We start from the raw sequence: 20864 nt of genomic DNA on the forward strand, positions 1-20864 counted from the left end.
TACCTTTACCTTTACCTTTACCACTGTACAGGCACCTTTAAAAGAAGAAGATGAAAAAGCAATGAATAGGACAGTATGAGGAGTCTTCCTTCTGGGGCAGGGATAGTATTATTTTTGAGCTCTGAACAGCACCCAGCACAGGGTTGCCACAAAAACAGGCATTGCACCACAGGTGGCCTGACTTTCAAGCTTTCACTCATATACCCACTTACCTGAGAATAAGTCTCATGGAACCCAGTGGCGTTTATTTCTGTGTAGGATTCCTCTCCCCCCACCCCCACCCCCATGGATGTTGCTCTAGGAATCTCTTGCTCATCCTCGTAATCAATTTGCTTGCAAATCTGCAAGTGCTTAATTAGCCAGTGCTCTGCGAGGAAAAGAGGGGGAGTAACGATCCCCCGGCTTAATTGTTATTAATTATTGAACTCACACTTCTTCGCTTTGCATGGCGCTATGGAAAAGATTATAAAGATCTTGCCCCTAAGGCTTTTGGATCTAAATGAGAATCGTAAAAAAAAAAGAGAGAAACACTTCGCGAAGCAAAACAACTGGGCGGGGGAGGGGGAAAGAAAAGCAAGAGATGTCCTAATCCACAAACAAACCCTGACTCATACTGTGGGTGATGCTTACATTTTTTAAAGGCAGAGACTCAGTGAGGAGGTGGCAATGGAGCAAGGTTTGGAGTGTGTGTGTGTTCCTGACTCCTTGCACTCACAGCCAATTTTCTGGCGCTTACTTATCCCTTCCAAAATACTTCCCTTTGGAACTCCTTGTGGATGGGTTTCGTTCACACCCAGGACCAATGATTACGACTCATCAGATTTGGGGATCTGATTTATTTTACCCCACCACCACCACCTCCAGGGGCAAAAGTGGTATTTTGCATAAATTTGAAATTTGGCGACGTTTCAAAAATTCAAAATGTTTCACTGTTAATCTCCTCCCCCAATTGTTTTGAAAAATGGGGCTTTGAGGCACTTTAAAGGCAATAAAATTAAGCACCAGCTTGCTCCATGCAGTGTTTTAGGATGTTTGCTCTTTTATAACCCCAGATCCAACACTATCTGGAACTGGGAATGTTGGTTGTGGGTTCAGGGTTCGCGGTTGGTAGGTAATGGCAGAATTTTGAAGGGTGCTGTGGGAGTGGCTGTTGCTGCTGATATGTCCCAACAGCTGTTGCTGTCTGCATTTGGATCACAACTCTATTGCACTGGTGTAAACCCTGGTGCAGCAGAAGCCCAGAATAGCAGCAAATAAAATCCGCTCATACGTCAGCGACTGATAAGACTTGTTAACCAGTTCTTCCAAAGTCTTCCTAAATTATAAAGCTCCAAAATACAGGCTGAAAGAGAGCAGGTCTGGGAAAAGTGAGCCATACAATGGGCACCACCAGTGAAAAGGTCCTGTTCTGTGTAGCTCCTGCCTTGTCATTTGATAGGGTGCTCACTTGCCCTCCTTGCTGACATGGAATGCTCTCTATTGGAGTCTCCAAGTCCAGTATAAAGACCATCAGAAGGGAGAGCAGGGACCTTGAAGTTCCCAACAGCTGTTAATCAAAAAAGCAAGCAGAGGTCACCTTTGTCACAGGTGTGTCACGCCTATGTCCTGGCTAGGCCTGCACCCAATCTTGTTTTTGTACAATCTTGTTTGTCCTCAGTAACCAAAATTATAATATCAACATATACAAGCAGAAAAGTTGTTTTCCTTCATTTGCAAGGAATCGAACAAAACAAAGTGGCACAAGTAAAGAAAAGTTCCAGGGTGGCAACAGAAAGCAAACTAAAAATGCTATTGCAGTTCATCAAAACTATCCAGCAATATCAAGTCATAGGAAAACTGGTGCTATTAACAGTAATCCTACTAGTTGGTTAATTGATTCTGCAACTTCCATGCTCATGACATGTGTTGCTAATTATTTCGCCAAAGAGTGAAATGACAGCTCATCAGAGGCAGCTACAGTTGCAAATGGCAACAAATATCTGAGAAAGGAAGAGGAGCAGGTTTGCTCAAGTGTGTTACAGGTAGAAATACTGTTTGCAATGAAGTGAGAGCAGGAGTTTAACTTGCTCGAATTAACAAATAAGAAAGTTTTGATAATTTAAATGCTAGGTTAAAATTGATTACTTCATTGAGAAGGGGATTGTAAGAAAAACACTGGGGCCTAATAGTAGAGATCCTGGTATCTGGTGGGCAATCTCATCCTTTATTTCCACACTGTGGCTTCAGACCAAATCACCTGTCAGGAGAGTTATTAGATTCAGCTGAGGGTCAGATGCCTTGTCAATCCCAGCAGGTATATAAGAGGCCAGGCCATGGCACGAGGCTCTTGGACGTCTGTCTCCCAAATGCCTCCATCAGCTGCCGTGATTGCTCCCCCACTATTCCTTCCAGTCTGCTTATCTGCACCCTTAACTCTGTATTTTAAGGTCAGGGTGATGCGATTCTTCTTTGTGGGGGAAATGCATAAGTGGTGGTTCTGGTGAAGCCCCAGTAGTATTTGCAAAGCTGAAATGGCATAGCTGAAAATTTGGCCCATCGTGAGCTTTCACAGAGGAGAAAATGACCATAAAATCCTCCGCTTCCTGTCTATTCTTTCCTATAACCAGATGGCATGGTGTCTCTCTATGCCTATAAGATGACTAAATGTGATTGTTCATTGCTGAATGTGATATTGGTGTTCATTGCTGCTGCCACAACTATAATTTTTATATAGCATTTTTCAATTTTATACACCCCTGTCAAATTCCAAATCTGTCCCCAAAAGCAATCGCAGTAGGTCGTTATGCCCATTTCATAGAAAGAGGTTGTTGCCAACTTAGGCTCTGTGCATGCTATACCCTGGAAGAACATTGAAAGCACATTCCCCCCTGCCTCAAAGAATTATGAACACTGTAGTTCACTAAGAGTCGCTAGGAACTGGAACTGCTGGAGGTGAAAACTACAGTGCCTCAAAAGATCAGACTTTGGGGGATAATGAAAATGATGGGAGGAGGCTTGCTTCGATTCAGCAGACCCTTAGCCTCCAAATCCAAGCGAACGCTCTTTAAATAGGCAACACTGTCTAATCTCCCTGCGAATGAATCTAGAGGAAGGCTCAACAAACAGGTTGGCTGGAAGTGCCGCAGATTGCATTGGAGAGCTCAGTGCTGGAACCACCGAGGACGCAATGCAGCAGACGATATGTTGAGAAAGCAAAACTTCCCAGAGGCCCAGCTGCGGGGAAAAATTAAAGGGAGCAATCGCAAAGCTTGCAGGAGAAAGCCATTTATGGGGACTGGAGTGGAACCATTCCAAGTAAGAGATTTTAACAGAACTGGACAGGTTATGAAAGGAGATTTTGACTAAACGTCAGGAATGACTGTGGCGATCACACGGGTCCCCGGACGTTTGACGGTCTATTGATGCCTGTGCCACCACTGTGCTCGCTTCCCCCCTACCACCAACCCGTTTCTCTCAGGCACACACAGAGTCCAGACAGCTGTTAACATTAAACCAAATAAACAAGTTTATTTTATAAGCATTAACAAGTTTATGGTTTCAGATAATTTTTCTTGTCAGTTTCTTAATCTTAGTTTCTTTACCGGCCTATACCTTCCTAATAACTTCTAACTGATTATCCCAACTGTCTATCTGACTGCTCTTAAAGAGATTCTCTCACTCTCTCACATCAAACTATCCCAACCCACAGACTTATCCTCCCTCTCTCTTCTCTAACACCCGACTGACTCCTTAACAACACTAACTCTAACTCTAACTCTAACTCTAACTCTAACTCTAACTCTAACTCTAACTCTAACTCTAACTCTAACTCTAACTCCTCCCCTTGGGTTCCCACTTGCCAATCACTTCACACTCATTTAACCCTTTCCTTATGACCCAGCATGATGTCACCTAGGAGGGCAAACGCCACAATAACTTTCTGACAGTAAGAGCTGTTTGACAGTGGAGAGGAATCTCCCATAGTAGGTGGTGAACTCTCCTTTATTGGAAGCCTTTAAGCAGAGGTTGGGTGGCCATCTGTCATGGATGCTTTAGTTGAGATTCCTGCATTGCAGGGGGCTGGACTAGATGACCCTCAGGGTCCCTTCCAACTCTACTAGAAACAATCTAGTTTGGAGGGCTGGGAGAGAGAGACTGGAAGAGTGTTAGCAGCTTGACTTATCAGACTGGAAGTGAAATAAAAAAGAGGGAGGTATCAGAAGAGTTTAACCTCTGCTTAAAAGCTTCCACCGACTGAGAGAGTCCGCTCCACTGTCAAACAGCTTTTACTGACAGCTGGAAGTGAAATTACAAGGAACCAGGCAGAGGGCCTTCTTAGTAGTGGCACCTGCCCTATGGAATGCCCTCCCTTCAGATGTCAAGGAGATAAAGAACTACACAACTTTCAGAAGACATCTGAAGGGAGCCCTGTTTCAGGAGGTTTTTAATGCATGATGTTTTTATTATGTATTTAGAGATGCTGTAAGCTGCCCAGAGTGGCTGGGGAAACCCAGTCAGATGGGCAGGGCATAATGATGATGATGATGATGATGATGTTTACAAATGCACACAGCATGAAGCTACGAGGCTCTCCTCTTTTTACTTCTCATTTTGGAAATCACCACACTTCCCAACAGGTTGTTTGACTTCTCCCTCTCACCAAACACAGCATCTTCATCAAGAGATGATAACATGTATACAGACAGATGGAGACAGCAGATGAAAGTCACTTCTGAATCGGCACTATTGTATCTTCAAGCATCTTCCCTTTGGGAAAAGAACTGCTAGGATCAGAGAGCACATGGTAGCATCTTCTAGCTCAGGGACAAAATGCTAGCCAGGAGTCTTTCAGAGATAGGAGGCCCTGGTGAGCTTATTTGGAGGCCAAGAGACATGAGGTACTCCGAGGAAGTACAAGTAAAAAGAAAAATAGCAATGAAGAAGTTAGAGTCCCTTATTGAAACTTCTTCCATCCTTATAACTCCTTTCCAGGGTATTGGCTATCTGTGACCAAAAAGGGCTCATGATGTATCTGATGCTGACTCCAGCTCCTCAGATGCTGAATAAAATGAAACACCCATGTCATGGATGGAGAACTTGTGGTCCTCCAGATATTAATGGACATCTGCTCCCATAATTCCTGGCCATTGGCCATGCTGGCTGAGGCTGATGGGAGCTGGAGTCCAGCAACACTAGGAGGACCACAGCTTTCCCCATTCATGACCAGCCATGATACAGAACGTACTTGATACAGAACACCATGTGGGTCATATTCTTGATCCAGAGGTTTCAGCCTATGGACCTGCCTGATTCAGGTGAGGAAGTGGACCTCTCTGAAGAACCTGAATGCAGTGAGATGGCAAGGTGCAGGTCTTTCAAGGCCCAGCTTGCATGTTGTCCAGCTACAGAAAGGATGATCTCCACAACTGCTGGCATATGACCAGCTTGGGACCATTGGCTATTTGGCATATTATTGTCCAGTTCCGGTATTTTATTCCACATGGGATGAACAGATGCCTGGTTTTCCCCCTCTCTGGGGGAAAGTGCTCTGCCTTTATTGATTGTTTTGTTGTTTTAACTAATCCTTTAAGGGGAATCAAATGAACCGCTGGGGCAGTTCTGTTAAGAATTGTGAATGCGGGCGACAGTGTGCATAGCTTCTGCTGAACTTGAGGATGTTTCAGACAAGGCAGCTTTAGTTTTCTGCATTTCCTGGGTCTTCATGAAGATGTTCCAGTGTTCAGCTTGCAGGTCATGAATCAAAGGGAGGAGGGGAAAGCCACTGAAAATCGCAAAGAGAAATCCCCCCAGCTGCTTATGATGGCGTGATCCTTTTCACGTCCGCTCAGAACCAAATTCCACACTTGCTCCTGGGTAAGTGAGCGTAGAAGTGCAGCTTAAATTTTGCACAGTGTTTGCAGTAGCACAAAACTTGTTTTCCCTGATGAGAGGTGATGGTCTGAGCAACAGTGCCATCTGGCGAGACTTAGTGGAAAAGTGCTTGCCTTAGATGCCAGCCAGGATAAAGTTTGGACAGAATGCAGTGTACTTTTGTCTATTTTTATCCAGAGCAGCTTGTCCAGCACTCAGACCCCTTATAGGTACCAAGATAGATAAGCCTCAATTTCCAGAGGCACTTTTCATAACTGGAAAAACCAGGTTTATAGAATGTGCCCATCACTGACCACTGCCAACTAGTGCTTGCTAACCAGCTTCTTTCAAAACACCAGAGTCAATAGCTTTCTCCTGCAGAATGCAGCAGGAGAACTGTTTTCATCTGCTTTTTCTGAGAGAGGGTAGAAATCCTGCCGAGAAGTTTCTGGCGTATAGAGCCTGGCCACCTTTTTTTTTAATTCAGGGCTCAGCTATCCCTAAAGGTAAAGGGATCCCTGACCATTGGGTCCAGTCGTGGCCGACTCTGGGGTTGCGGCGCTCATCTCGCTTTATTGGCCGAGAGAGCCGGCGTACAGCTTCCTGGTCATGTGGCCAGCATGACTAAGCCGCTTCTGGCAAACCAGAGCAGCGCATGGAAACGCCGTTTACCTTCCCACTGGGGCGGTACCTATTTATCTACTTGCACCTTGACGTGCTTTCCAACTGCTCAGTTGGCAGGAGTTGGGACAGAGCAACGGGAGCTCACCCCGTCGCAGGGATTCGAACCACTGACCTTCTGATCGGCAAGCCCAAGAGGCTCAGTGGTTTAGACCACAGTACCATTGCGTTCACACTTACAAATGCAAGGGACGCGAGTGGTGCTGTGGGTTAAACCACAGAGCCTAGGACTTGCCGATCAGAAGGTCGGTGGTTCGAATCCCCACGATGGGGTGAGCTCCTGTTGCTCGGTCCCTGCTCCTGCCAACCTAGCAGTTCGAAAGCACATCAAAGTGCAAGTAGATAAATAGGTACCACCCCGACGGGAAGGTAAACAGCTATCCCTACCCTCCACTGAAAGAGAAGGAACATAATACAGTATGTGAATATTTCCTGTTAATTTGGCTGCTGGGAACATGGGTGAACTGATACAACATTCTCTCAGCCATGCTGGGTGCGAGCAAAGTACTATCTCTCCTAGTCATTCAGCGAGGTGCAAACAAATTGCCAGCCGCCAGTAGTAGCATTGCCAGTTCACATCTGACCCATACAAATTCGCTTTCTTTGACAATGAAGCAATTTGGATGCTGATGAAAATTAACTGGTGCAGTTCTTAAGAGTAAGTGCAATGAACTTTCTGTTTGTAGACATTTATCAGCCTGGAGATAACACTTGTTTACAGATCCGATGGAAGACTCAGCTAAGGGCTTGTCAACACTTTCATTTGGTCCGTGACTTCTAGGCATGAGTCCAAGAGGTTTTTCGTCTGAACTGTAACAAACATCAGTCAGGTTTTCTATGGACTGATGTTTGTTCCAATTCAATGGTAAGCAGCGGGTTTTCCAGGGGCATGCGGGAAAGGTGGAGGTAACGGAAACCATATTGGACCCTTGCTTAGAAGGCAAGGGACAAATAGAATAAAACGCAGACCCAATGAAGTGGATGAACTCATAAATGACATAGGATTTCCCTCCTGCCTCCATGAGCATTTGGCGAGCAATCAACATTAATTAAAATGGGACTTCTGCTGAGGATTGTGAAATGCTCCCCAAAGTGTAGAACTAAAACAAATTTGATTGTGTGTGTGTGTTCAAAAAAGGATGCCAATTTCCACCTTCACATCTGAATGTAAAATTGTGGTATGGCAGTTTGAACTTTGCTATAGCCTGCCCCATTGTTGTTAGACAGTTTTGCAATATTTGCAAGACTTTGCATGGGTGCTGTTTTTTTAAGCAGCTCCAGGAGAAATCAGACCTGGTCTATAGCACTGAGAAAGTTCTACAGACTCTTAAGTGATTTCACATTCATTGTTTTTTTGAGTCTGCATTGCCCCTTCCCATCCACTCAAAAATGCTGTTTGGCCCATTGGTGGTGGAAGGGGAAGGTACCTGTATAAGATAAGGAGAAGCAGAGAGAATTTCTGAGCTGAACTGTCCTCTTCCAAGTTTTCCAATCTGGAATCCATGTAATTGCAGACAAATATTTCAGCTGCCTTCTACGAAACGTTAGGTTTCCTTCTCAATCTCTGTTCTAGAGCCGTGTTTCAAATTCCATCCCTCAGGGTTCCATAGGGTGATAAGATGATGGGCAGATTGAGTGCATCAAGGCTCATTGTGTTATAATCACCATAATAATCACACCGAACGATTATGGAGTGTTGGCAATTTCAAAACCTTGCATGAACATTAACCGAGTAATTAAACTTCACATTAAACCAGTACTCTGTGCCAAAGCTCTTGAAAGCAAAATCCTCTTGCCTTCTAAGCCAAAGAATCAAAAATTCTGGGCTAAGGGGACTCCATTTCTGCACTCAAAATATATTGCAGAATAAATAACGTTCCCGGAAGTTAGCACAATGTTTTGCCGCTTGCATGCTCAATTTGGAACCAAAACTTCGGGTTTTGCAGACTTTTTCAAGGGTGTTTTTTTTTTAGTAGGGAACATCTTGATAACAAAATATAAGGTATGGTTCTATGCATGATAGGACAGGTACTATCTACAATGGTCATGAAGGAGTAACATAGAACCCTGCTAGACACAGCACCTCTGCCCCTCAGGCACTGAAGTCTCTTCCAGGAACAGCCAGCCTAGTTTCACATATGTTCACAACCATGAGAACTAGGTGGTGGTTGGTTTAGTGTTGGGGGCTTTTTTGTTAAATGGTCACTATCAGATTCTTATAACTATAACAGATTTCAAGTTTCCCAGATGATCCCATGTGCACAGAAAAGAGCCACCCCTAATAATAATAATAATAATAATAATAATAATAATTTTTATTTTTATTTATTTATATCCCGCCCTCCCCAGCTGAAGCCAGGCTCAGAGCGGCTAATAACAGTAAAAATAACACTGTTTACATAAAATCACAATCAATTAATTGAAATACATTCTAAAATCAATTCATTCTAAAATCAATTCAGAGTCAAATTAATGGCAACCATTGGGCTAGAGTTCTATGAGGATTACAGAAGGAGGGGGGTCATACTGTGCCCTGGCCAAAGGCCTGGTGGAACAGCTCTGTCTTGCAGGCCCTGCGGAAAGATGTCAAGTCCCTCGGGGCCATAGTCTCTTGTGACAGAGCGTTCCACCAGATTGGGGCCACGGCCGAAAAAGCCCTGGCTCTGGTTGAGGCCAGCCTAACCTCCCTGTGGCCTGGGATCTCCAATATGTTTTTATTTGAAGACTGTAAGGTCCTCCGTGGGACATACCAGGAGAGGTGGCCCTGTAGGTATGAGGGCCCTAGTCCGTATAGGGCCTTAAAGGTTAAAACCAGCACCTTAAACCTGATACAGAACAAAGGGAAGCTGGTTCTGCAGAGCTGCTGCAAAACCTGGCTGCGCACAGCCCTGATTGGCTGAACGTCACTAAAGCATAGGAGAGGCCACGAGAGGCAACAGGATTCTCCCTCACAGCCATCACTGCTCTGGATGCTTATCCGCCTCCCTGAGCTCGGCAGCAGTGACACTTGCCGGGGAAATAGGGACATCAGACCAGAAGCAGGAATGGCTTTTGTAATTCTGGGGTTGTCCTTGAAAACTGGGACATTTGGAGGGTATGCCTTTTGGTTGTCCTTCAGTCCTGGCATCTTGATCTTCCCTATTGGTTGATGCCTCCATCTCAGCTGCTCAGAGAGCCAGTGTGGTGTAGTGGTTAAGAGCGATGGACTCGTAATCTGGTGAACCAGGTTCGTGTCTCCACTCCTCCACATGCAGCTGCTGGGTGACCTTGGGCTAGTCACACTTCCCTGAAGTCTCTCAGCCCCACTCACCTCACAGAGTGTTTGTTGTGGGGGAGGAAGGGAAAGGAGAATGTTAGCCGCCTTGAGACTCCTTAAAGGGAGTGATAAAGCGGGATATCAAATCCAAACTACTACTACTACTACTACTCTTCTTCTTCTTCTTCTTCTTCTTCTTCTTCTTCTTCTTTTCCAGTGCTCCCATATTGCCTTCCACAGCAGAGGTAGGACATAGGCATGACTTGGTCTAACCCTCTTTCAAAGCCAAGCTCACGGCTTGAAGAGTACGTTTTCCCAACACAAACCTAATGTTTGGATTATCGTCATCAGACATTCCCCCATTCAATTTGGGAAATGGTCCCCTGCGTGACTTGCCAGCTCAGCATCCTGTTGCAAATTCCGCCCCTGGGTATCACTGAGATGTCTCAACAACCTGGATGGCTGAGCTTTCCTATCTGGGGATGGAGGGAATGGCGTGTTTCGACACCACAAAGAGGTTGCACGCTCAGCAGCAGCACCCGCCCACCCTGCACGTGAAGGCGCAGCCATGTGAGGCAAGCTCAGAACACCCACTGGCGGTGGGCGGTCAAGGAAATAGCTTTTGATGTCGGAGCAACTGAAGCAATGCAGAAAGGAAGGACCGGAGAGCGACTTTATCACAAAGAAGCTCATCCACCAGGGAAGGAGGAGGTCTGGCTATGACAAAAGAGAGGTGTGTGTATGTGTAGGTAGCCATTTGATCACAATCCAGACTACATGGCCAACAGCAGCAACAAGACAGAAAATCAACAAACGATTGATACTTGGGTTATAGATGGCCATGAAACCAGTCCAAAATGGAAAAGCAGCAAACTTAGGAAAATACCTTCTACCAAGTCAGACCATTAGTCCATTGAGCTCAGCCTACTTTACTCAGGGTTTCCGAACTTGGGTCTTTACCTGTTTTCAGACTACAGTCCCCATCATCACTGACCACTAGTCCTGCTAGCAAGGGATGATGGGAGTTGTAGTCCAACAACAGTTGGAGGCCCCAATTTGGCAATTTGGGAAACTCTGCTAGACAGTGGTGCCTCGCAAGACGAAATTAATTCGTTCCGCGAGTTTTTTCATCTTGTGATTTTTTCGTCTTGCGAAGCACGGACTTTGAAAAAGCTTCAAAAATCACCAAAGTCTTCAAAAACCTCAAAAAAGGCTACTACACCGCGTGCTATGAGTTGCTCCTCGAAGTGAATGCACGGTTTTAAGAAAAAGGAAACAAACTTGCAAGATGTTTTCATCTTGCGAAGCAAGCCCATAGGGAAATCCGTCTTGCGAAGCAACTCAAAAAACGAAAAACTCTTTCGTTTTGCGAGTTTTTCGTCTTACGAGGCATTCGTCTTGCAAGGTACCACTGTACATGATCTACTATGCATCTACTATGTATCTACTGTGGAGTGGATCATCTCCCCTGATACCAGAGGAGCCCCAGAAGCGACTTTAGTCCACACTGCTTAAAATTTTGGGGTCTAGTAGAACCAATCTGAGTCACATTGAACTGAGTCACACTGATTTTTGTTGTTGTCTATATTTCAATAATCCCAAAGCTTGAGAATCAGTAGCACAGATGTTGTAAAGGTGTGGTGGAACGACCCCATTGAAGAAGACAACTGTGGTTACCCAGACCTCATTGCTGGTTGTGAAGGGCCCCCCGTGACAGATTAAGCTTCAGAGCCCCCCAAATGTTAGATCCATCACTATAACTTACCTTCAGTATTAGAAGCAGTGATCCCCTGAATAGCAGCTGTCCACATCCATTGCAGCATCCTCTATACTTTTCATCGCTCAAGGAATTATGGGACAACTGTGTCCAAAATCTAGTAGGGGGATTGTGTTCCTCAATTTCTTTCTGACCTGGTGGAAAACCAGGATAAGCAAAGTGTGCGTTGCTGAAGCTCTTTCATCAGGGGAGCCCTCTTTTGGCTGTCATGTGACTCCAGCAGCCTCTGCCATTTTGAAGGGCTGGGTCAGAATAGATGATACTGCATCTCCCTTCAGGAATCTTCATGACTAAGAGGTGTCATCATTATACACCCCAATACTAATTATTCAGATGCCTCTGGGCCTTCTCCTCAGGCAAAATCGGTAACATGAAACAAAAACAGGGAGATTATGGAAGAGCTTGGGACAACAAGGCCTCCAGCTTCACCTTGGGTGCCATTTTGAAACATGTGAAAAGGTGATGCTCTGGGATCAAAGAGGTGAAAGTCAGAAGAGCAGACTAAACCTGCGGTGAGGAACCTGTGGCCCTTCATATTTTTTTGAGACTCCAGCTCCCAGCAGCCCCAACCAGCATGGCCAACGGTCAGGGATGATGGGAGTTGTAGTCCATCAAAATCACCTGGAGGGCTAAGAGTGCCCCATCTGTGCTTTGTGTGGGACATTTTGGCCTGGAAAGGCATTTTTATAGCTTGTGTCATTTGTCAGCAGGATAAATTTAGGCCAAATATTGGCTCCATGCTCTCGCCTTTGAAGTTGCTACGTATCTGTATGACTGAAACCCTGTGAGGGTGGGGGAAACCCACACACCTCAAACAGAAGACTCCACACACATTAAAGGTAATAATAATAATATTTTTTTTATTTATACCCCGCCCTTCCCAGTTCAGAAAACCAGGCTCAGGGCAGCTAACAACAAATTTAAAACACTTAATGGATGCAACAAAAAACAGCATAAAATACAGTATAAAATGTGAATAACAATAAATTCAGAATGCAAAAATCAATTTAGGGGGGAAATCCATCCAATAAACATTAGATGATCACCAGTTCTAGCTGGCTAAGTTAGTCCTATCTGGGCCAGCGAGGAGAGCAGGGGAGAATTAGCTGTGGGATCCCAGAGTGGGTAATCTTCATAAAAAGAGGAGAGGGAGGGAAGGAAGGGGAATAAAAGATCAGGCTAAGTTCAAATTGAAAGCCAGGTGGAATAGCTCTGTCTTACAGGCCCTGCAGAAGGAACTTAAATCCTGCAGGGCCGGGTCTTATGGGACAGAGCATTCCACCAGGTCAGAGCCATCACTGAGAAGACCCTGACCCTGGTGGAGGATAATCTGACTTCCTTAGGGCCCGGGACCTTTAAAATATGATTATTCATGGACCTTAAGGTCCTCTGCGGGACATACCAGGAGAGGCGGTCCCGTATATACAAGGGCCTTAAGCCACAAAGGGCTTTAAAGGTCAAAACCAGCAGCTTGAATATTGTTGAAACTAACAGATAATCTGTGAGCATGGACTTTAAAGAAAAACCCAATGAAAAACATGGATGATCGCCATCACTATCTCCACCAACCATTACAGCAGCTGCCTGATATGGCTGCATCCATCTCACCCACAGTACAACACTGCAACGGAGCTTTGCATTTAAGCATTTGCCTGGTAGCCATGGGTGACAAGGAATTGCACGTCAGCAAGTACGTGGCATTGATACACTTGGCGCAATTGGCTTTTGTAGCTGTAATCCTCTTCCAAGCCTATTTTGGCATTCGGTGCTTTCTAACTTAACTAAATAAACAGTCTGCAGGCGGGCAAGAAGATTGGCACAGGCGCGATGGATCATTAGCATAGAAATGATCAAGAGAAAGGGTAGAGCTCTCTGCTCCTGTGCTAGTCCCTAGCGGGCTAGTAAGGTAACTTACCAAAAAATAAATAAATGGCAGGCTAGTAATTTGTATGTGTCTATTTGCAAGCCTGCTGTAAGGTCTTTGAAGCTGAAAAACAGCCAACTGCCCACCAAGGAGGAACCATAGCTGTCAACTTACAGATTTGAAAATAAGCAGCTTCGAAAATAAGGGATCAGCAGCCAAAATAAGGGATTTTAGTCAACCAGCTGAAATGCGAAGTTAAAAGGGACCAGATGATTTGGGAGAGCAGCGCTGGTTTTTAGCCAGCTCAGGACGCCAGCTGATGAAACACTGCAATTAAATAACTACAAGCAGCAACCACTTTTCGCACAAAACGAAGTCCAAGCTACAAAGATGATGCTGCAGTTCTGTATCTTTTCTCTCGTGCTCCATCTGCAGCTTTCAGTTCCATCAGCTGGGGCAGGAGGAAGAGGGGGGGAAATAGTGCCCAAAGTAAACTCACAGATCAGACCATCTATGCTAGTCTACCACTACAAATCTATGGGAGAAGTGCTTGCCGTCCTTTCTCCGCTTTCCCCCTCTATGGTTAGCCCTTGAACACCTGCCTGCGCCTCCGCCTCCTCTCTCTGAACTGCTTTCTGTATGGTTGCCCTCGCTCTCCTCTCAAGGTTCCTCAGCAATTCATAGGCCATGCCAGGCTTCCCATCTCATCCGGGTCCTTCGGCGGTGTAGCCACAGTATGGCCTAGCAGGAGCGGTGGCGGGCAGAGGGGAGGCCCCAGGCAGAGATGCTCAGTTCGGCGGCCACAAGGAGGATGGCGGCGGAAGGGCCCGAGGCTCCCACCAGTCCCGGCGGGGAGGGGCTCCCGGGGGCCGAGGCTGGTGAGAGGAGGCCAGAGGGGGGTGGGCCAGGCAGCCAAGCAACACAGTTGGAGCTTCCCTCCTCCCTGGCCAGCAGGGAGAAAGGGAGGAAGAGGAGCTGCTTCCTTTGAAACCTGGGAAATTTAAGGGACATCATCAATAAGGGACAGCAGCGGGACACGGCGCTGGGATAAGGGAGTTTCCCACCAAATAAGGGACGGTTGACAGCTATGGGAGGAACTCCGATCTCTCCTCCTTCCCGGAGTGTGCACCTTCTGAACTCTTCCCTAATCGCCTTGTTTTTGAAGGCTGAGGTCCAATCGATTTGGACTTGCTTCCAAGAAAACGTGATTGGGATCAGGGCGTTGAAGCTCATTTGAAAACAGGAGCATCAATCACTCAGCTGCTCTTCCTATCTCGCTCCTTTTCATTTCCTCCAACACTCCCCTCCCCCCCCTCCACCTGAACATCCTTCTGCGTTAGGAAGGACCAGGAAAGGCAAAAGCCCGAGGCCTCCTGTTGCCTCTTGGGAGGAGGCTGGCAGGATGCAACTGGATCCACTACATTCCAAGCCACTTGGTACCTTGCGAAGCAGGAAGGCCTCCAGGCGGAGCCTCTCCTACAATCTGGAGGCACTGGAGTGTCCCACTGAGGGCCGGAATAACAGGTTGGGGAGTCTGACAAGCTCCCCCCCCCCCCAAAGGATACAAACTCAACCAAGGGGGCAGGTTTGAAGCATTAAAACAGAGGTGTCAGCCCACTGCAGCCTGGAACCCTTCATGAAGAAAATCCAAAGCTCTATTATTTTTCTTTCCTTTTTTAAAGAAAGTGTGTTTCTTGTCCTCTTTGTCATTGCCAACAGCAGTCGTGGGAGAAAGGTAAAATGCTCTGACCTGTCAGGAGGAGCATGAGATTCTTAATTCCAGGGCCGAGGGTTCGAGCCCCACGTTGGGCGAAAGATTCCTGCTTTGCAAAGGGTTGGAGGAGATTGTCCATGATCACAATCCCTTCCAACTCTTCTACGATTCCTCCTCCTCCTCTGTATTTTGGCTGCTGAAAATAATCCTAAATGATCTGAAACCTTCACCAAGTCATGCATTTGAAAATAGGGAGCTAAACACACACACACACAGAGAGAGAGAGACATGGATTAAGAAGGAGGATGCTGCATGGGGGGAGAATCAGTAGCCTAAATTTCTCAAAGTTCATTTGTTTTTCCAGCTGCTATAATTTCAGCATCCTTTTTTTTTCTTTCTTTTTTTGCAAACCCCCCCCCCAATAATAAAATTTTGAACAACAATAACTGGGTACTAATCTAGTTATATAATGCAATCACCACCAAAAATTTTACATTGAATTTGTAGCGTCAAGCAGATTCTTAAGACATCAACGGTTAATATAGCCTCTCCACAGACAAATTAGAGTAGTGGGTGGGAGAGAATTGTTATCTACTTTCCTTACATATGAAAAGAAAGGGCACCAGGGCTGGATCTACACACAGTGGGGGGGATGCTATAATAAATTAGATTGTTATAACAAAAAGGGGGGGAACCCCTATGTAAAATCGCATAGACAAGTTTTTTGCTCTACAGTGCCATCTGGTGCCGCATCTTTACAATGGCGTTACAACGATATAACTGACTGAGTGTAACTGAGTCCATGGTTTCAACAAAGGTATCACTCTTTGTTATGCTTTTTGCTATGCTTCTACGCCCAGTTAGTTGCTCTGAGATAGCCACATCCCAAGCGCTGTTGAACAATACCTTGAAAGGGTAGCTCAGCCTCAAATTTCCAAAAGTGTGGCATCACCAAACGTGTGTCTGTCAGTAGAAAAAAAACCTAAAGTTGTATGTCAAATAGTGAGGTCAGAACCTATGTTTAATGAAAGCAGGGCTATAGCTAGATTTGGCAAGGAAGTTGCTTAACGGTTTTAGAAATGATATCAAAGACCCTGGTCCAGAATATTTGAATAATTTTACTTCAACAACAACAAAAACAACAAATTTAATTATACCCCGCCCTCCCTGGCCAAAACCGGGCTCAGAGTGGCTAACATCAAATATAAAACATATTACCATAAAATCAAGTGATCAATTAAAATACATCCTAAAATCATATCAGAATCAAAGCATGGAAATAGGTTTCAAAAGCTTTTTGATGAGCTAATCGCAAGTATTGGGGAGTTACTCCATATTATAATTTGGGGGTCACTCCACAGATAAGGTAAAAAGGTAAAGGTAAAGGACCCCTGGACAGTTAAGTCCAGTCAGTGGCGACTATGGCGTTGAGGCGCTCATCTCACTTTCAGGCTGGCAGCTTTCCGGGTCATGTGGCCAGCATGACTAAACCTCTACTGGTGCAACAGGACACCGTGACAGAAACAGAGTGCACGGAAACACCACTTACCTTCCCACCGCAGTGGTACCTGTTTATCTACTTGCACTGACATGCTTTTGAACTGCTAGGTTGGCAGGAGCTGGGACAGAGCAACAAGGCTGTTGACAAGGGACAGCTGGACATATAAAGGGCCCCATTACCTTCAGTAGCTTAGGGCCTCATCAAACCTAAATTCGGCCCTGCTTTGGAGTATAGATTTACTTGCAATAATGGGGTACCATCTTGCTGCTTCTTAGCAAGGTTCATAGGAACTGTATTGTTTGCAGTACCTGGACAGATATTTGCAAGGACTAGGGCTCCGTTTCTGGGTTTCATCCATATAACTTTCCCAAACATTATATGGATGAAACCCAGAAGTGGAGCCCTAATCCAGAACATCACCCACAACCGAATATGGACTACATGTTCAGCAATATGGCCTGAGAAGACATTCCCTTTGAGTTCCTGGGCTGAGAGGCACAACAGGAATACCTCTCTGCTTGCTGTTACCCAATGCCTCCTATTTACACCCCAGCCCGGGGGATCTGATCTGCCTCCCTTCATCCCAACAGGATGAAGAGTAATTGGTGGAGGTTTGTCCAGGTTTCCCATGAATCACATTAGAAGGGGGAGAAAGAGGGCAGCCCTTTCCCTCCCTCACCAATAAGTCATGAGTCACCCTTGACCTCAGATGCTCATAACATCCGTCATTTGTTTTCCACCTGGAGAACAGCGCAATGTCTCGTTCTTCAGGCATCTTCTTCGTCGCCCTGTTGCAAGCTGCTCCACCAAGGCTTGCGCCAACCATCACATGGAATCCACTGGATTATTGCATCAAGGGCAGGGCCTTATCCTCTTCCAAGCCAGATTATCCAGCCTTTGAACTGAAAGAGGCAGCTCCTCCAGGTGTCCTTGGAAGATTATAGATGTTGGCGGAAGTTGCAGGCACAGGGCAGAGATGCAGATCAGGGGGGCAGCCTGTATGCTGTACAATCTGATTCCCCTCTAAAGCAAACCAGAGATTTTGGAAATTCAAGACTCTTAAATCAAATGGCCATCTTCGGATCCAGTTCATCAGATATTGGAGGACCTTGCAAATCTCCCCTCTTATCAAAGGCAAAGGCCCTCATCTGCACTATACACCATATTTTTCGCTCTATAAGACGCACCAGACCATAAGACGCACCTAGTTTTTAGAGGAGGAAAACAAGAAAAAAAATATTCTTAGGAGATGTCTATTCCCCCTCCCAGAGCTACAGTTCCCATATATTCAATAAACATTTTCCAATCTTCTCTAAACGTATGTTCTTCTTGTTCTCTTATTCTATATCTTATGTCCGCGAGCTGCGCATATTCCATTAGCTTAAGTTGCCATTGTTCTTTAGCTGGGGCCTCGCTCATTTTCCATTTTGGGGGCTAACAAACATGGGCCGCAGTAGTGGCATACATAAATAACCTTTTTTGACACCTGGAAATTTCCATTTGAGTTATCCCCAACAAAAAGGACTCTGTTTTTGTTTTGTTTTTGAAAAGTACTTTTAAGCATTTTCCCCGATTCATTATGGATTACAGTGGTACCTCAGGTTACATACTGTCAGAGCTGCCCAAGGTCCCAGCTCACAGAGGACCAACGCCAGGTCGTGGTTATATACAAAAGTCTTTATTGAAGTTCAGTTTCCATTCCAAAGCCGTAGCACGCAGCTCTACGTCTTAAACCCTAGACCGCCGAAGTTCCATCTGAATCTCCTCCCCCTGACACCAGTTTAAGATTCTAGCCCTGCTCCACCTCTTCCTCTGCTCTCTTCTCCTCTGGGTCCTCCTGTCCGCTGGGGCATTCCCCTTTCTGGATTCTTCTGACGCTGAGTCCCCTGACTCCTCCCCCTGCCTCCGGCGGGCTTTAGGACCCGGTTCCCAATCCTCGTTCTCTGCTGCCCTGCGCGCCTGTACTTTTGAACTTGGCTCTCGCGCCAACCCAGTGACCTTCCTCCTGACCGTTACACTGCTTCTGTCACTGCTTCCCTCTTCCGGGATGCTAGCTGGACCTGACCTCCCCTCCGTTGCCTGACTCTCCGATGGAGGCGTGGTCAGCCCTGACTCCTCTTCTCTCCCTGCTGGGGGAGACGCTACCCCCGATACCTGGGACTCATCCCCCCCACTATGCTCAGGTGGGGAAGCTGGTCCTGATCTCCAACTGCTGCTCTGGGAGTCCCCGCTGGCCCCTTGCTTCTGGAGTGTCCCCCTTGGGACCCCCCTTGCCCTGGCCACCGGCGCCCCCTTCTGTGAATCTTCCGATTCGCTGGAGAGGTTCATGGAATCCCTCGGGCCACTGTCATCTTCTCCTACGCTGCCCTCAGATTCTTCCCCTTCGCTCTCCATCTCCCCTCTTCCCTGTGCTTCTGCTCCTGAGCCCCTGACACATACGCTTCAGGTTACAGACTCCGCTAACCCAGAAATATTACCTCGGGTTAAGAACTTTGCTTCAGGATGAGAACAGAAATCGTGCTCCAGCGGTGCGGCGGCAGCTGGAGGCCCCATTAGCTAAAGTTCAGGTTAAGAACAGTTTCAGGTTAAGAACGGATCTCCGGAACGAATTAAGTACTTAACCCGAGGTACCACTGTATTTCCCAATACTCTTTTACCCTTTTACAAGTCCACCACACGCGAAAGAACGTTCCCTCAACCTTAGCAAGCCTACTCAGTGTTAACTACCTTCTGTAAATAGGATCTGCTTACATTCTTAGCCAAAGCTTCTTGAAACCCAGTGGGGGAAATCAGCATGGATTTGCCCCCACTGATTTCAATGAGAACTAAGTGCAACTAACTCGCCTCTGTCCGAGCCCAGAAGGCTGTTTCTAGGCAGGCCACACACAAACACCTAGGGCTGACCTGTGTGGGTTATACCATTCTGACAAGCCATTCCCTAGATGTTTGTTTTCTCCTTTAGATGCCCAATTGTAGGACTTATCCAAAGACTGTCATCTTTCATACACTTGCATCTCATGCCAGATGTGATAAAGTTATTTGGCTGACCTTCCCCCCCCCCTCCTGTTTGTACAGTGGTACCTCAGGTTAAGAACTTAATTCGTTCTGGAGGTCCGTTCTTAATCTGAAACTGTTCTTAATCTGAGGTACCACTTTAGCTAATGGAGCCTCCCGCTGCCGTGCGATTTCTGTTCTCATCCTGAGGTAAATTTCTTAACCCGAGGTACTATTTCTGGGTTAGTGGAGTCTGTAACCTGAAGCGTCTGTAACCTGAGGTACCACTGTATTCAACACTCCTCTACGGTATGGCAAGGGGAGAGGCAAATTCCCCAAATCAGCACACGGCGCACGAAATAGTAGCTTGCACGAGCTCTGCAGGGAACGTATTAACACGGAACAAATCCCAACATGTTTCAAGTCTACTGGCAACTTCATGGGAAGAATCTGCAAGTATGAACTGCAACATGGTCTGAAGGCACAGCCTGCTTGACGCCAGTCGGTCTGGTCAGTGCCTGACTGGGAGACTTGGGAGCCTTACAGATGCCACCTTGATTTCTACTGAAGAAAACTGAGATATAAACAAGATAAATCAGGGTGGGGGAGTGAGGATCCTGTGGACCTCCAGACGTTGCTGGACTCCAGAAGGAGCGTCTCCACCCCCATCATTCTTCCCAGACATTGAGGTCCGGCTCTGAGGGTCTTCTGGCAGTTCCCTCCCTGTCGGAAGTGAGGTTACAGGGAACCTTCTTGGTAGTGGCGTCCACCCTGTGCAACACTCTCCCATCAGATGTCAAGGAAATAAACAACTATTGGACTTTTAGAAGACATCTGAAGTTTTTAATACTGGATGAATCATTGTATTTTAATATTCTGTTGGAAGCTGCCCAGAGTGGCTGAGGAAACCTAGTCAGATGGGCGGGGTATAAATGTTGTTGTTGTTGTTGAAAAGGACACCCCTATTTTCATCAAAGAAATGTTGGCGGGTATGTGTTCATGCAGTGATACTGATATAGAATAAAATGCCCCTATTTTCATCTGAGGATTATTGGAGGGCATGTTGTTGTTTTGCCACAATACAGCAGAAAAGCCAGTGAGAGCTGAAATGGCCAAAACACTCAAAGTACATTGTTGCAAAGCTTTTCTAGTGCCACAACTTAAGTCCCCATTCCCAAGCTGGCATGAAATCAGAGGATCCGCTAAGCAGAAAATGTCTGCTGCAGC

At 46.1% G+C, this 20864-nt stretch overlaps 1 long non-coding RNA gene across 1 annotated transcript; it reads right to left on the bottom strand.

Moving 5' to 3' along the window:
- Positions 1-3481: 3481 nt before the first annotated feature.
- On the bottom strand, positions 3482-3907 carry LOC307200111. Its single transcript, XR_013832331.1, has 2 exons — positions 3798-3907; positions 3482-3725 (listed from the first exon to the last, which is right to left on the bottom strand). It is a non-coding gene; the product is annotated as an uncharacterized lncRNA (long non-coding RNA).
- Positions 3908-20864: the final 16957 nt, after the last annotated feature.

This window comes from Podarcis cretensis (assembly GCF_951804945.1).
Source record: "Podarcis cretensis genome assembly, chromosome: 13".
NCBI classification, from domain to species: Eukaryota; Metazoa; Chordata; class Lepidosauria; order Squamata; family Lacertidae; genus Podarcis; species Podarcis cretensis.